The sequence below is a fragment of the Pseudorca crassidens genome, chromosome 4 (assembly GCF_039906515.1).
Source record: "Pseudorca crassidens isolate mPseCra1 chromosome 4, mPseCra1.hap1, whole genome shotgun sequence".
NCBI classification, from domain to species: domain Eukaryota; kingdom Metazoa; phylum Chordata; class Mammalia; order Artiodactyla; family Delphinidae; genus Pseudorca; species Pseudorca crassidens.
Window position 1 is genome coordinate 13653532 of NC_090299.1, and position 16293 is coordinate 13669824.

At 39.2% G+C, this 16293-nt stretch overlaps 1 long non-coding RNA gene across 1 annotated transcript in view; it reads right to left on the minus strand.

Annotated features, from left to right (window-relative positions):
* Positions 1-779: 779 nt before the first annotated feature.
* Positions 780-16293, minus strand: part of LOC137223407 (uncharacterized) — a 72789-nt gene continuing 57275 nt past the window's right edge. The window contains exon 4 of the long non-coding RNA XR_010942857.1: positions 780-874. This is a non-coding gene — a long non-coding RNA (uncharacterized lncRNA). The remainder of the gene's footprint in view (positions 875-16293) is intronic.

Genomic DNA, 16293 nt, shown 5'->3' on the forward strand with positions numbered 1-16293 from the left:
AGAGAATATTTTACTCAGGGGCAAACACTAACCAAAAAAAAACAAAGAAAGAAAAAATTGGTGTTACAGTATTCATATCATACAAAGTAGATTTAAATTCATCATTTAAAGTTCATCATTTCAGGTAAGAGATCACTATATAATGATAAAAGTCAACTTACAAGAAAGATAGAACAGTTCTCAAGTTGTATTGCAATGAATAACACAGTCTCAAAATGAAGAAAGCAATAATTGAGAGAACTTCAAGGGAAATAAACACTCTGACATCATAGTGGGAGCTTTTTACACCCTTTTACTCAATAAATGATTATCCTAAAAATCAGTAATATCATAAAAATATTGCTAATGATTTTTTAACTATCAAATTCCAAATTCTTTAATAATGGTCTTTAATATTCTTACCTCACTTATCTTCCTCCTACTTGAAACTCTCCAACTTTAAACGTGAACTCTGGTCAAGCCAGTTCACCGAACATACCTTCTTGGTTTCACTTCTATGCCTATCTTCAGGCTATGTCCCATAGCTGGGATGTTCTTTCCCCTCCATAGATTTCTTTCCTTGCAATTGTGAAGGAGGCTGAAGCAGGGCTGGCAGAAGCAGACTTCTGGATCACAGTGATGGAGGAGACAAAAAGGTAGGTGGGCCCCAAATACAATCCCATTCCTCAGCTTTCACTGGAGAGTTGTATTTGTTTCTAAATCTCCCTTCTGGTTAGGGGCCATTCATTCCAAGCAGTGTCCAAGCACTCAGCTTGGATCAAGTTTGGGAGTGACAATATGTGGAGTATGGAGAACAAGAAGGATGAGGGGTCACTTGTGTCCTCTCTTTCAGGAGAAAGTCAGTGGTCCAGGAAGGTAACAGGTGGTCCTGAGGCTGGGTGGATGAAGCAGAGTAGGAACAGAGTACCTGTGATGTCAAGCTAAAATGGGATAGACAAGGGAGGAGCCAGAAAATAACCTGAAGGTACCAGTGATTGAATGAGGAACACGAGATTGATAAGCCAAGATACAAGTTGAGTCTGATGTGGACCAAGTATAATCAGTTATATTGTGAAGTTTGGGGACTGGTCTCTTGATCCCACCAAGGAGCCATGGAATGACTCAATATTTTGGGATGGGCCCTTGACATTCTGCCTCTTCTGACAGGTAAGCCTTTGTCAGAATTTAGGAACACTTTGATCCCAAGGCACAAGGAAAGAGGTGTATTGCTTCCCTTTCTCCCTCCCATAGTTGTAATGCACCTGTAAGTAGTCAGTATGTAGAAAGTGACAAGTCATGATAAAGGTAATGCTGTCTGCAACTTCCCTAAGGGCAAGAAAAGCAGAAGAGTCAATGACCTTCCTGAACCAGACTGTGGTCCTGGTCCTGTTATAATTGTCAGCACTTTATGAAAAAACATAAATAATTCAAAGCTAAGTGTCAGATGTTACTTTTAATAAACTAACAATTTTACAGCATGAAAGCCATGTTGTTTGCTCATATTACTTGCTGTCTAAAATGAAAACAACAACAATAATATACCCAGATGTACAATACACCCTTAAATAGAAATTACAAAACCCACATAATGTCAAAAAAGGCCCTCTTCCAAATAACCAGAAAGCCATGAAAATCAATAAGCCCCAGGCTATCTTTACCCTGGGGATACCGTCTAAGAATCAGATGTTTAATAAATCATTAACATCTCTATGCTAATCATAGATGGTCCTGCCCCTTTCATAGCCTCAGAAAAGCCAGAAGAGGCCACGAAGACAAATTCACTCAGGTGTAGGTTGAGGCTGCTGTCAGCACAGGCAACTCGAAGAGGGCTATCGAAAGGGGTTTTAACTCCTTCACATGGGTCTCGGCAATGATTTTGTGGATTTGACACCAAAATTAAAGGCAACAAAAGCAAAAATAAACAAGAAGGACTACATCAAATTAAAAAGCTTCTGCACAGCAAAGGAAATCAATAAAACTAAAGGGCAACCTACCGAAAGGGAGAAAATATTTGCAAATCACTTACCTGATAAGGGGTTAATATCCAAAATATATAAAGAACTCATACAACCCAATAGAAAAAAGAAGTCCAATTTTAAAATGAGCAGAGGATCTGGATAGACATTTTTCCACAGAAGACATAAAAATGGCAAACAAGTACATGAAGAGTATTCAACATCACTAATCGTCAGGGCAATGCAAGTCAAAACTACAATGAGGGGTATCACTTCAAATCTGTTAGAATGGCTATTAACAAAAAGACAAGAAATGACAAATATTGGCAAGGATGTGGAGAAAGGGAACACTTGTGCCCTGTTGGTGGGGATGTAAATGGGTGCAGCCGCTATGGAAAACAGTACAAAGGTTTCTCTAAAAATTAAAAATAGAACCACCACACGATCCAGCAATCCTACTTCTGGGTATATAGCCAAAGAAAATAAAAACACTAATTTGAAAAGCTATATGCACCTCTATCTTGATGGCAGCATTATTCACAATAGCCAAGACATGGAAACAACCTATGTGGCCATCAATGGATAAATCCATAAAGGAGATGTGGTATATATACAATGGAATATGATTCAGCCATGAGAAAGAAGAAAAACTGCCATTTGTGACAACATGGACGGACTTTGAGGTGAAAAGTGAAATATGCTTTCACTTATACTAAGTGAAATAAGTCAGACAGAAAAAGGCAAATACTGCCTGGTATCACTTATGCATGACATCTTAAGAAAAAAAAAGTCAAACTCATAGAAACAGAGAGTATAAAAGTGGTTGCCAGAAAAGTGGCTTGGGTGGGTGCGTATGTTTGAAACAGGGAGAGGTTGGCAAAAGGGTATAAACTTTCAGCTATAAGATGAATAAGGTCTGAGGATCTAATATAAAACGTGGTGATTAAAGCTGCTAATATACTGTATTCTATTTGCTAAGAAAGTAAACTTAAATATTCTTACCAAAAAAAAAAAAGATGAATATGTAAAGTGATGTATGTGCTAATTAACTCAATGGTGGGAATCCCTTCACGATGTCTATGTATATCAAATCATCATGACGTACACTTCAAATAGCTTAGAATTTTATTTGTCAGTTGTACACCTGTGAAGCTGAAAAAAAGAAAAAGAAAAAGAAAAGAGGTTTAAGCTCTCTAGGGAACCTTCTAACGCTGAGTCTCTACTTTTTGGAGTACTATGAAAGCTCAGCTGAAAAGAAACAAACACAACAACGTCAAGTAGTGGTGATATCGATAACACTGGGGATAACAGCAGCTGCTGAAGGAGGGGTTTTCCCACACTGTGACTGACCAGGGGGGATCACAGTGCTATTGAGGAAACAGAGGATATGGCCCAACAGTGAGTACAATGATCTTCGCTTGGGTTCCACCTGAGAATAAGACTTAGCACCAAACTCCACATTATAAAGGATTTCCTAGTCTGTCAGTGTTCCCATGTAACTCAAAGAAACAATTCTGTTGCAACACTTAAATGGTTCCCAAGGTCTTAGACTGAGGTCCAGGTTTTTTCTTGGTTTAATGCCAGGTTTCCGCTTTCTTTATGCCAGGCTCTGTGTTGTTTTGTAAGTTACACAATAAAATGCTGTCTGTTCAAAGGGGAAGATCATTAGAGGGTTTGCAGGAGCCCCTCAAATACTCCACTCATTTTTAATGGGGCACTTGACATCCTGCAAAGTTCACACGCATGACGAAGCGATTGCACAGCATGAACTGGAAAAAAATCCACTATTCCTCCAGGAGGATGCTGATAACATGAGGTGACTAGTACACGACATGTTTTATAGGACAGCTCTGTAAATGGTCGTGCCCTTCAGCACAAAACGAATGAAACCATAATCATAAACCCAGTACCACTGTTACCACTGGGTGGCATTCTTTGGGATTAAATATATATCACATTGTTTCCAGGCCTGCTAGGGTAAAAACTGCTGAATTCAGATTGGCAATTTACTTTAAGTTTTGAAAATAAAAGTGATGTTCCAAAAACAATTTTTTTTTTTTTTTTTTTTTTGCGGTACACGGGCCCCTCACTGTTGTGGCCTCTCCTGTTGCGTAGCACAGGCTCCGGACACGCAGGCTCAGCGGCCATGGCTCACGGGTCCAGCCGCTCCACAGCACGTGGGATCTTCCCAGACTGGGGCACGAACCCGTGTCCCCTGCATCGGCAAGCGGAGTCTCAACCACTGCGCCACCAGGGAAGCCCCCCCAAAATTGTTTTTTAATTAAGACTTTATTTTCAGTTACAAATCAAGTCATTATGACAAATGTTGAGGAGGTGTCCAAAGATCTTCCCAACACTGTAATTTCATGGTGTTGAATATTGTTCAAAATAAATAGGACATTTGGTAAATATTTTAAAATCTATTCTTTATGGTTTCAATTTACAGTCAAAAAATCTAAGATATGAAAAGTCAGATTTATAGAAAAGATAAATTGGAGAAAGGATGTTATTTACATTTTCTTCAAGATTCAGCACACGATTCCTTTATAGTAAGCCCCTGTGATAAAATGACAATACTCAGGTGGGTTCCTGCTACTGTGCGCTTTGGGTAATTTTCTTCTGTCAACATTTGGAGGGATCAAAGAGAAGGGTTTTATTTCTCTTTCAAAGAGCGAACCATTCCCAGTCTCCTCTCTCTGCCAAGCTCCACATTTAAGATCACATCCAAGAGTCTGATGCAAGTCGGCTACCAATCTTTGCACCCTGTTTGAGGAAGGGTGCCCATTGTTATTTCTCCACAACTTTAATTCCTCCTTTCTCAGCCTTATGTAAAAAACATTCACCAGCTTTCGGGGACCCTATGACAAGGCTCCGTCATGGTCCTGGGCATCTAGACCTCATGGAAAGAAAATCGGTACTGGTGTCTGGATCCCAATTCTGACCCCACCACTTAATAGCCAAGTGACTGCAATATTCTGAAGCTTCAGTTTTCCCATCAATAATGGGGATAAGAATGCCCAATTCATTGGAGAGTGACAGGTTAAGTTAAATGTTGATAAAGCATCCAGGCCTGGGCATGTCACCTAACAGGTGCTTAAGAAATGGGAGTTTTCATGATGACAGCTATTATCCTGGGTGTTTTCTCTTTTCTTTCTCTTGTCTGTTTTTAATGTTCTTCCAGCAGGTTCTCAGTTGATCCAGAGTTTCTTCCCCCTGACCTCCTTATCTCTGTTACTAACCTCCTTATCTCTTACTCTCCGTCCTCACCAGCCAGCTCAGTGGATCAGCATTCCCATCCCTCTCAACAGGAACTATCACGCCTTTCTCCTTAACCCCATCTTGAGTCAGACACTGTTTCCATAGAACAGTGATGCATCTGCATGTCATCGTAGTTCAGTTCCTCTGGCCCCAATCACATTAAACAGGATGCCAAACCCACAGTAACTTTTAGGGAATAGAGACTCTGTCAAAAAGCTCCTCTGTATACTTAAAATAGGATTTGATTTATAACACTTCAGTGTACAGGCAACTTTCACGTTCAAGTCTGTGGTCCTTGAGAAGTGAGTTTCACAGGTTTAAAAAGGAGTTCTATGCAGTATTTGTCTCTATATTGAGCCTGGATAGGGAAGAAGACAGAAATAAAGGTACCTAAAATATATTGGGCTTCCCTGGTGGCACAGTGGTTAAGAATCCACCTGCCAAAGCAGGGGACATGGGTTCGAGCCCTGGTCCAGGAAGATCCCACATGCCGTGGAGCAACTAAGCCTGTGTGCCACAACTCCTGAGCCTGTGCTCTAGAGCCCACGAGTCGTAACTACTGAGCCCGTGCACCACAACTACTGAAGCCTGCATGCCTAGAGCCCGTGCTCCGCAACAAGAGAAGCCACCACAATGAGAAGCCCGCACACCTCAACGAAGAGTAGCCCCCGCTCGCCACAACTAGAGAAAGCCTGCAGGCAGCAACGAAGACCCAATGCAGCTGAAAATAAATAAATAAATTTATTTTAAAAAATGTATTGTCTATTTGTGCAAGGTACTGTGCTAAGTGTTTCACAATCATTATGTTATTTAATCTTCATAACTACCCTCATAAAATGAGTATTGTTAACCTCACTTTGTGATGAAAAAAACAGATTCCAAGAGGTCGACTTGCCAAAGGTATAAAGCTAGTAAGTGGCAGAGCCAATACAAATCTAAGATTGCCTCACTGTTAATGGTACAGAAAGCTTTATAAAATGTAAAACACAATAAAACATGTTCCTGTTGGCTTAAATATTTTACACAGTACTTTGGATCATTAGAGGTGAAAGGCCCTCATATAGGAGGGAGTAAGAGAACTATGACACCTTCAGCACCTGGGTGGCTGCAATACTCCCTAGTTGCAGGAAGTCTTAGGGGCCAGTCTGATCCATTCTTCATTTCAAGGCTTTCAGAAAGCCCCTCATTGCCTGGTGGAAAGTTTTTTGATTCAGCTCTCACAATCACAGTGAAAGTACTAACTCTGCTGACCACAAGTTAATCCTCTTTTCCTGAAACTGTGTATGGACAAAGGTATAGAAGGACTTTGGCCTCTTCCATTCTGAGATGAACAAGCAACAGGCCAGCCAGGTGTGGCCCTTTACCAGGAACTATAACATGACTGGGAGCTCAAATTCCACTGAAAATATAACCCAAGAGTATTGAAAATTATAGTTACCAGGCCTCCTTTCAGGGAATATACTGAATGTGGTTGAAAGGAATGCCTTAAATGCTGCTTGGGGTGAGAGAAAGAAACTCACAAAGGCTATGACAAAGTCATGGCTGACAAGCCCTCAGTTGTGTTCTAACGAGATGAGATTGGGATGACTACCAGACTCTTGTTTTGTAAGGTGGGGTTTGCATATTTGGATCCAGAGCTAGAATGTCCAGGAGAGGCTGAATCCTGTCATGCAGCATTTATTCATTCAACACAGGTATGTTGGGTGATCCCTATATGCTGTGTTCTGATTGTGGTGCTGGGGATAAACCAGTGAACAAAATGACAAACAAAAAGACCTCAGCCTTTCTGCTAAATAAATACTAAAAAGTTCTTAAAGGCATCTCATGCCAGCATGTGGCCAACTAAGCTAATGCAGAACCCCTTTATCTTACAGACTAAAAGTGACTGACATAATTTAACAAGCAATGTTTTTAACATAGTTGAGATTCAAAGAAAGGATACCCCAGGCAACATAAATGAAAAAGAAACATAAAATTGAAGCAGTAACAGTGGCCCAGGGAGAGGACTGGACTAAAAACGAGAGACCTTAGTCCATTAAGTGCCATGGTATTAGTTGTGATGGGTGTCAAGAGATATGGCCTTGGGCTCATATGAGACAGGAAGCTAGGACTGAAATTGAAACAGGAGGGAAGGGGGCAGGGCACAACCTTTGAAAGAATGACAAAGCCCAAGGACATGACATAAACTGATTAGAACCAAATGGGTCCAAGATGGCGGAGAAGTCAACTTCCACCAGACCTTGAGCCTCAGTATATGCTCACTGTAACACATCAGCCAGTTAAATGACACAACCACAGGCTCCATGACAATTCCAAGACTGACCATAAGGATCAGAAAGTGGGCATTGGCCCAATTCCTGGAAATCCCCGCCCCTTCCTGAAATAGCTGGAATACTCCTCCCACTCATTAGCCTATGAAATTACCCACCCCTATAAAAACTGACAACCCCATACCCTGGGGCCTTTCTCATCTTCTGAAACGGCCCACACTCTGTGGAGTATGTTTCTCTCAAGGCTGCTCTCGCCTTCTGGGATGGCCCACGCTCTGCCTGTGGAGTGTGTTTCTCTCTAAATAAATCCACTTCTTACCTATCACTTTGTCTCGCACTGAATTCTTTCTGCAATGAGACATCAAGAACCTGAGCTTCATAAGTCCTGAAACCACGTGTGTGATCTCAGTTGGAAGACTGTGGGTTTTGGCCAGGTTTGAGTCCCAGACGCATGGGTTCCAGTCCTAATCTGGGTTTAGGCTGGGTTCGAGTCCTGGGACATGGGTTCAAGTCCCAATATGAGGTGCACGGTTTCAAAATCCTTAAATAAAGCTGGTACTCACAAAATTTAATGCCCAGAGTGAAAGGGAAGTGACAAAGACACAAGGGAGGGTGTCTCTTCCCAGAGTATTTGGATGAAAAATAAAAAACACAGTTCTGTGCCATGTCCAGTTTAGGAGTTCTCATTTACATTGAGAAAATGAACATAAAAACTGGTCCCAGACTGGCATGTGACAAAAGCAAATCTAAACCATTCTCTACGGCACATAAGACCTTATAGAAAAAACCATTCCAACTGAAGATGAGTTCACAAAGCATATACAAAGCATATACAGAAACAATCTACCTTGAGAGAGAGTGAACACACACAAAAGTTATGGAGGATTAGCACGCCCAAATAGTTGAAGTAGTAAAATAATCTGGAATAGCCTATTTTAAAAAGAACATCTAAAAAGACTAAAAAGAAAAATGAATTGAAACTGTAAGAAAAGAACTAGATACTATGGGAAAAAATTAAGAATATCTGTTGATGTGCCACATTACTAACCCACTATGAATACCACAGTATTTACCAAAGTATTAAGCCACCTTGAGTGCCCTGATTCTAACTCTGCTTCCATTTTATGATTCTATAATTCTTTAACACATTCAGATAACAAGCATTCACCAACGTGAGGAGCAGAATTGGGAGAATTATTTTACTAGTGTTTCAAGAACTTCTCAATTCTATGTACCCATCTTTCCTTTGAATCATGGGGGACACTAAGGAACAAAGACATCAACTGAGTTTACCTACTGTATTAGTCAGGATTAAGGCTAAGTTTTTGTAACAAACAGCTCCCAAAATACAGAAGTTTAAAGAAGATAGACATTTATTTCTCTCCCAAGTCACTGGCAGAGCATCTCTGCTCCACCAGGTCATTTAAGGACTCAGGTTCCTTTTATCTTATTTCTCCATCATCTTATAGGGCTGAAGGAGAGTAGATTTTGCCACTCCAAAATATGACTTCTTGGCATATTGATTATTTTAAGCTGGTTATTTTTAAAAAGCCACAGAGAGAAGCTCTGAAAATTGAGTAGATGTTAGCCTTTTGTAAAAAAAAATTTACATTTACAAGGTGAATCTCCATTTGTAAGAGTGTCTACCTCTCTGTACCAGGAAGAGAAGGATGACTCTAATCATAAGAAACTCTTATCAATAGAGAAGGCAAGGACTTAAATCTGCATAACCACCTTACCTTTGTTTTTTTACTGTGCTTGTCCTAGTAACCTCCCATAACTGATTTCCCACTCCCCAAATTTTTTGTCTTTAGCTGAAGAGATGGTATTTAAGGCGATGACTTCGGCCATTTCAGAGGCTTATTCAGTTTTCCTGGTCATCTCCTGTGTTTACAGGAAGTATACATGTTATCAAACTTTTTTTGTTCTTCTCCTGTTAATCTGTCTTATATCAATTTAATTATTAGACCAGAACCTCGAAGGGAAGAAGGGAAAATTTCTCCACCTGTAAAGGGCATTTTACTTAATCTTCATGGTCATATTTGAGTCATAAAATAGTCCTGTTTCACTTCAGCGGCCAGGGGCCAGACCAAATGGGAGCATTGACTTACTATTTTAAGGCCAAGTTCTGGAAATGGCACACATCACTTCCACTCTCATCACTTGGCATGACTTCAGTGACTTGGTCTCAGCCACGTTTAAAGAAGTTTAAAGGGTACCTAGGAAATAAAGGGTACCTAGGAAATACAGTTTCTAGCTAAGTGACCATGTATCCAGCTAAAACTCTATCACTCTGAAGAAGGGGGCCACCTAGCAGTGTGTCATAGTGTAACAGGGAAGAGCAAAATCTGACTCCATGTTGGATCTGTTTCTTTTACTTTAACCTTTGCTTTTCATTGCTTTTGTTATTATAATCACTAAAATGACTATAATAGCTGTAAGCATACATAACAGCCTGCCTCAGGGAACCCTGCCCCTCTGCCTGAATGTTAAACTAAAGTGCCTTTGTTCAGCTCACATGAAGACAATCTGACCCTACCCACCTGTGAACGGCTGCAGAAAAGAAGAAATTAACACACCCCCTCCCCCTTTGCAAGACTTACGGCCTTTTTACTTTACTTCCTCACCTCCTCCCCCTCTCTGTTCTATAAAAGAAACTGGCTTCCAGACCCTGATAAGATGGTACTCTGGGACATTAGTCCACCATCTTCTCGGATGTCTGGCTTTCCAAATAAAGTCGCGATTCCTTGCCTCAACACTTCACCTCTGGATTATTGGCCTGTTATGCAGCAAGCAGACTGAGCTTGGATTCGGTAATATTGCTGTAATTCTGGCAAATACTGGGGGGGTGAGGTGATTAGCTAAACTTTTTCATTTTCATTTTTTAAAGTTTATTTATTATTGGCCTTGCAGCATGGCTGTGGAATCTTAGTTCCCCAAGCAGGGATGGAACCCGGGCCCTGGCAGTGAAAGCACCAAGTCCTAACCATTGGACCACCAGGGAATTCCTGCTTTTTTCATTTTTAAAATATGTTTCAGCCTGTCAGCCAATCACAACTATTTGTCAAAGTCCTGCTATTAGTTCACCACTGCAGGTAGCAGGAAAAAAAAAATAAAAAATGAGGTGGCAATTGAAGTGTAGCAGAATATGCCACCCCAAAATATTCCTCTTTGGCTTAAGGATTATTTTGAGCTGATTAGTTTTTAGAAAAAGTGTATACTGGAGGATTTCTAAACATGGAGTAAAATTTACTCTTTTGTAAGGGAAATTTACATTTGTAAGGGAAATCTCCATTTGTAAGGTTATCTCCCTCCCTGTACCAGGAAGAAAAGGATGACTCTAGGTCACAAGAAACACTTATCAATGGAGAAGGACACTTGACTCTGTATAACAACCTTACCCTTGTTTATCTTACTTTTCCTGATAAACTCCCATTACTGACCTCCCCACCCCCTAACAGTTTTTTTTTTTTTGTCTTTAGCTGAAAATGGTATATCAGGTGGTGACCTGGACCATTTCAGAGAGTTTTACTCGGTTTTCCTGGGCATCTCCCATGTATACACGAGGTATACATGTTACTAAACTTCTGTTTGGTTTTCTCTTGTTAATCTGTCTTTTATTACAGCGAGGTCTCAGTCAAAAATAATGAACGGTAAAGGGAAAATTATCTGAAAGTCACCACTCACCACTGTTGCTCTCTCTCTGCCCCCATAAAAGACTGCCATCCATTTCTATTGGTTCTACCAACAAATACTTACTCATCTCCCTTCTTGCCTCTTTTCTAGTTCAGTTTCTCATCAACATTTCTTGCAAGGATTATCACACGGATCTTAAGAGTTTCCTTTCTTTCTTGACTGGGAACTATCCTTTATATTGCTTCCTGAGTGTTCTTTCTAAAACACAGATCTGGGACTTCCCTGGTGGTCCAGTGGGTAAGACTCTGTGCTCCCAATTCAGGGGGTCCAAGTTCAATACCTGGTCAGGGAACTAGATCCCGCATGCATGCCACAACTAAGAGTCTGCATGCTGCAACTAAGAAGTCCACATGCCACAACTAAGAAGTCCACATGTTGAAACTAAATGATCTCATCTGCCCCAACTAAGACCTAACACAGCCAAAATAAGTAAATAAATTTTTACAAAAAAATTAAAAAAAATAAAATAAAACATGGATCTATCTATCTACCTACCTACCTATGTATCTTATCTATCTATCTGGTGTCTACTTTGTGGCAGGCACTGTCCTAAGAGTTTGGGATTCAACAGCGAACAGATACAGAAGACCTCATGATGTGTACATTTTCATAGAAGGAGACAAAGCATAAATGATAAACACAATAATGAGTATATTATAAAGTATTTTAGAAGGTGACAAATACCAAAGAAAAAGTAGAGCAAAGTAAGAACGACTGAGAGTGTTGAAGGTGGGAGTGGGATGGTTGGCCAGGACTGAAGCCGATTGAGAAGGTTGTTCATTAAATGAGAAGGTAACATTTAAACCAGTTCTGAAGAAGGTGAGGGAGTTAGCTGTGAAGATCCAAGCAAAGAGAATTTCAAGAAGAGGGACAGTTGAATTGTAAAGACCTATGGTGGGAGCCCTCCTGGCATGTTCAAGGAACAGAAAAGAGGCCAGTGAGTTTGGAGAAAAATGAGTGAGTATAGACAGAGATGGGATCAGAGAGGGTAGTAAGGATTTTGGCTTTCAATTTGAATATATCAGAAGGCACTGGAGACTTCTGAGCAAAAGAATGACATGATCTGACTTAAGTTTTTTTAATGTTTATAGCAACTTAATTTTTTTATTTTTTTGAATTTTATTTTTTATGTAGCAGGTTCTTATTAGTTATCTCTTTTATACATATTAGTGTATACATGTCAATCCCCATCTCCCAATTCATCCCACCACCACCACCAACACCACCCCCAACTTTCCCCCCTTGGTGTCCATACGTTTGTTCTCTACATCTGTGTCTCTATTTCTGCCCTGCAAACGAGTTCATCTGTACCATTTTTCTAGGTTCCACATATATGCATTGATATATGATACTTGTTTTTCTCTTTCTGACTTACTTCACTCTGTATGAGTGACAGATGGATGTAGACAGTCTCTATATCCATCCACGTATCTACAAATGACCCAATTTCATTCCTTTTTATGGTTGAGTAATAGTCCATTGTATACAGGTACCACATCTTCTTTATCCATTCATCTGTCAGTGGGCATTTGGGTTGCTTCCATGACCTGGCTATTGTAAATAGCGCTGCAATGAACATTGGGGTGCATGTGTCTTTTTGAATTATGGTTTTCTCTGGGTATATCCCAGTACTGGGATTGCTGGGTCATATGGTAATTCTATTTAAAGGTTTTTAAGGAACCTCCACAGTGTTCTCCATAGTGACTGTATCAATTTATATTCCCACCAACAGTGCAAGAGGGTTCCCTTTTCTCCACACCCTCTCCAGCATTTGTTGTTTGTAGTTTCTGATGATGCACCTTCTAACTGGTGTGAGGTGATACCTCATTGTAGTTTTGATTTGCATTTCTCTAATAATTAGTGATGTTGAGCAGCTTTTCATGTGCCTCTTGGCCATCTGTATATCTTCTTTGGAAAAATGTCTATTTAGGTCTTCTGCCCATTTTTTGATTGGGTTGTTTGTTTTTTTTAATATTGAGATGCATGAGCTGTTTATATATTTTGGAGATCAATGTTTTGTCTGTTGATTTGTTTGCAAATATTTTCTCCTATTCTGAGGGTTGTCTTTTCGTCTTGTTTGTAGTTTCCTTTGCTTTGCAAAAGCTTTTAAGTTTCATTAGGTCCCATTTGTTTATTTTTGTTTTTATTTCCATTACTCTAGGAGGTGGACCAAAAGAGATCTTGCTGTGATTTATGTCAAAGAGTGTTCTTCCTATGTTTTCCTATAAGAGATTTATAGTGTCCGGTCTTACATTTAGGTCTCTAATCCATTTTGAGTTTATTTTTGTGTATGGAGTTAGGGAGTGTTCTAATTTAATTCTTTTACATGTAGCTGTCCAGTTTTCCCAGCACCACTTATTGAAGGGACTGTCTTTTCTCCATTGTATAACCTTGCCTCCTTTGTCATAGATTAGTTGACCATAGGCATGTGGGTTTACCTCTGGGCTTTCTATCCTGTTCCATTGATCTATATTTCTGTTTTTCTTCCAGTACCATATTGTCTTGATTACTGTAGCTTTGTAGTATAGTATGAAGTCAGGGAGTCTGATTCCTTCTGCTCCACTTTTTTCCCTCAAGATTGCTTTGGCTCTTCGGGATCCTTTGTGTCTCCATATAAATTTTAAGATTTTTTGTTCTAGTTCTGTAAAAAATGCCACTGGTAATTTGAAAGGGATTGCGCTGAATCTGTAGATTGCTTTGGGTAGTATAGTCATCTTCACAATATTGATTCTTCCAATCAAAGAACATGGTATATCTCTCCATCTGTTTGTGTCATCTTTAATTACTTTCATCAGTGTCTTATAGTTTTCTGAGTACAGGTCTTTTACCCCTTAGGTAGGTTTAATCCTGGGTATTGTATTCTTTTTGTTGCAATGGTGAATGGGATTATTTCCTTAATTTCTCTTTCTGATCTTTTGTTGTTAGTGTATAGGAATGCAAGAGATTTCCATGCACTAATTTTGTATCTGGCAACTCCAAATTCATTGATTAGCTCTAGTAGTTTTCTAGTGGCATCTTTAGGATTCTCTGTGTATAATATCATGTCATCTACAAACAGTGACATTTTTACTTCTTCGTTTCCAATTTGGATTCCTTTTATTTATTTTCCTTCTCTGACTGCCGTGGCTAGGACTTCCAAAACTATGTTGAATAATAGTGGTGAGAGTGGACATCCTTGTCTTGTTCCTGATCTTAGAGGAAATGCTTTCAGTTTTTCACCATTGAGAATGATGTTTGCTCTGGGTTTGTCATATATGGCCTTTATTATGTTGAGGTACGTTCCCTCTATGCCCACCTTCGGGAGAGTTTTTATCATAAACGGGTGTTGAATTTTGTCAAAAGTTTCTCTGCATCCGTTGAGATAATCATATGGTTTTTCTTCTTCAATTTGTTAATATGGTGCATCACATTGATTGTTTTGTGTATATTGAAGCAGCCTTGCATCCCTGGGATAAATCCCACCTCATCATGGTGTATGATCCTTTTAATGTGTTGTTGGATTCTGTTTGCTAGTATTTTGTTGAGGACTTTTGCATATATATTCATCAGTGATATTGGTCTGTAATTTTCTTTTTTCGTACTATCTTTGCCTGGTTTTGGTATCAGGGTGATGGTGGCCACGTAGAATGAGTTTGGGAGTGTTCCTTCCTCTGCAATTTTTTGGAAGAGTTTGAGAAAGATGGATGTTAGCTTTTCTCTAAATGTTTGATAGAATTCACGTGTGAAGCCATCTGGTCCTGGACTTTTATTTGTTGGAAGATTTTTATTCACAGTTTCAATTTCATTATTTGTGATTGGTCTGTTCATATTTTCTATTTCTTCCTGGTTCAGTCTTGGAAGTTTATACCTTTCTATGAATTTGTCCATTTCTTCCAGGTTGTCCACTTTATTGGCACAGAGTTGCTTGTAGTAGTCTCTTATGATGCTTTGTATTTCTGCGGTGTCCATTGTAACTTCTCCTTTTTCATTTCTAATTTCACTGATTTGAATCCTCTCCCTCTTTTTCTTGATGAGTCTGGCTAAAGGTTTATCAATTTTGTTTATCTTCTCAAAGAACCAGCTTTTAGTTTTATTGATCTATGCTATTGATTTCTTTGTTTCTATTTCATTTATTTCTGCTCTGATCTTTATGATTTCTTTCCTTCTGCTAACTTTGGGTTTTGTTTGTTCTTCTTTCTCTACTTCCTTTAGGTGTAAGGTTAGATTTTTTACTTAAGATTTTTCTTGTTTCTTGAGGTAGGATTGTATGCTATAAACTTCCCTCTTAGAACTGCTTTTGCTGTATGCCATAAGCTTTGGATCATCATGTTTTCATTGTCATTTGTCTCTAGGTATTTTTTGATTTCCTCTTTGATTTTTTTCAGTGACCTCTTGGTTATTTAGTAACGTATTGTTTAGCCTCCATGTGTTTGCGATTTTTATGTGTTTTTTTTCCCTGTAATTTATTTCTAACCTCATAACATTGTGGTCAAAAAAGATGCTTGATATGATTTCAATTTTCTTAAATTTACCAAGGCTTGATTTGTGACCCAAGATGTGATCTATCCTGGAGAATGTTTTGTGTGCACTTGAGAAGAAAGCATAATCTGCTGTTATCGCATGGAATGTCCTATAAATATCAATTAAATCTATCTGGTCTATTATGTCATTTAAAGCTTGTGTTTCCTCAATAATTTTCAGTCTGGATGATCTGTCCATTGGTGTAAGTGAGGTGTAAACGTCCCCTACTATTATTGTCTTACTGTTGATCTCTTCTTTTATAGCTGTTAGCATTTGCCTTATGTATTGAGGTGCTCCTATGCTGGGTACATATATAATTGTTATATCTTCTCCTTGGATTGATCCCTTGATCATTATGTAGTGTCCTTCCTTGTCTCTTGTAACATTCTTTATTTTAAAGTCGATTTTATCTGATATGAGTATTGCTACTCCAACTTTCTTTTAATTTTCATTTGCATGGAATATCTTTTTCCATCCCCTCACTTTCAGTCTGTACGTGTCCCTAGGTTTGAAGTGGGTCTCTTGTAGACAGCATATATATGGGTCTTGTTTTTATATCCATTCAGCGAGCCTGTGTCTTTTGGTTGGAGCATTTAATCCATTCACGTTTAAGATAATTATTGATATGTATGTTC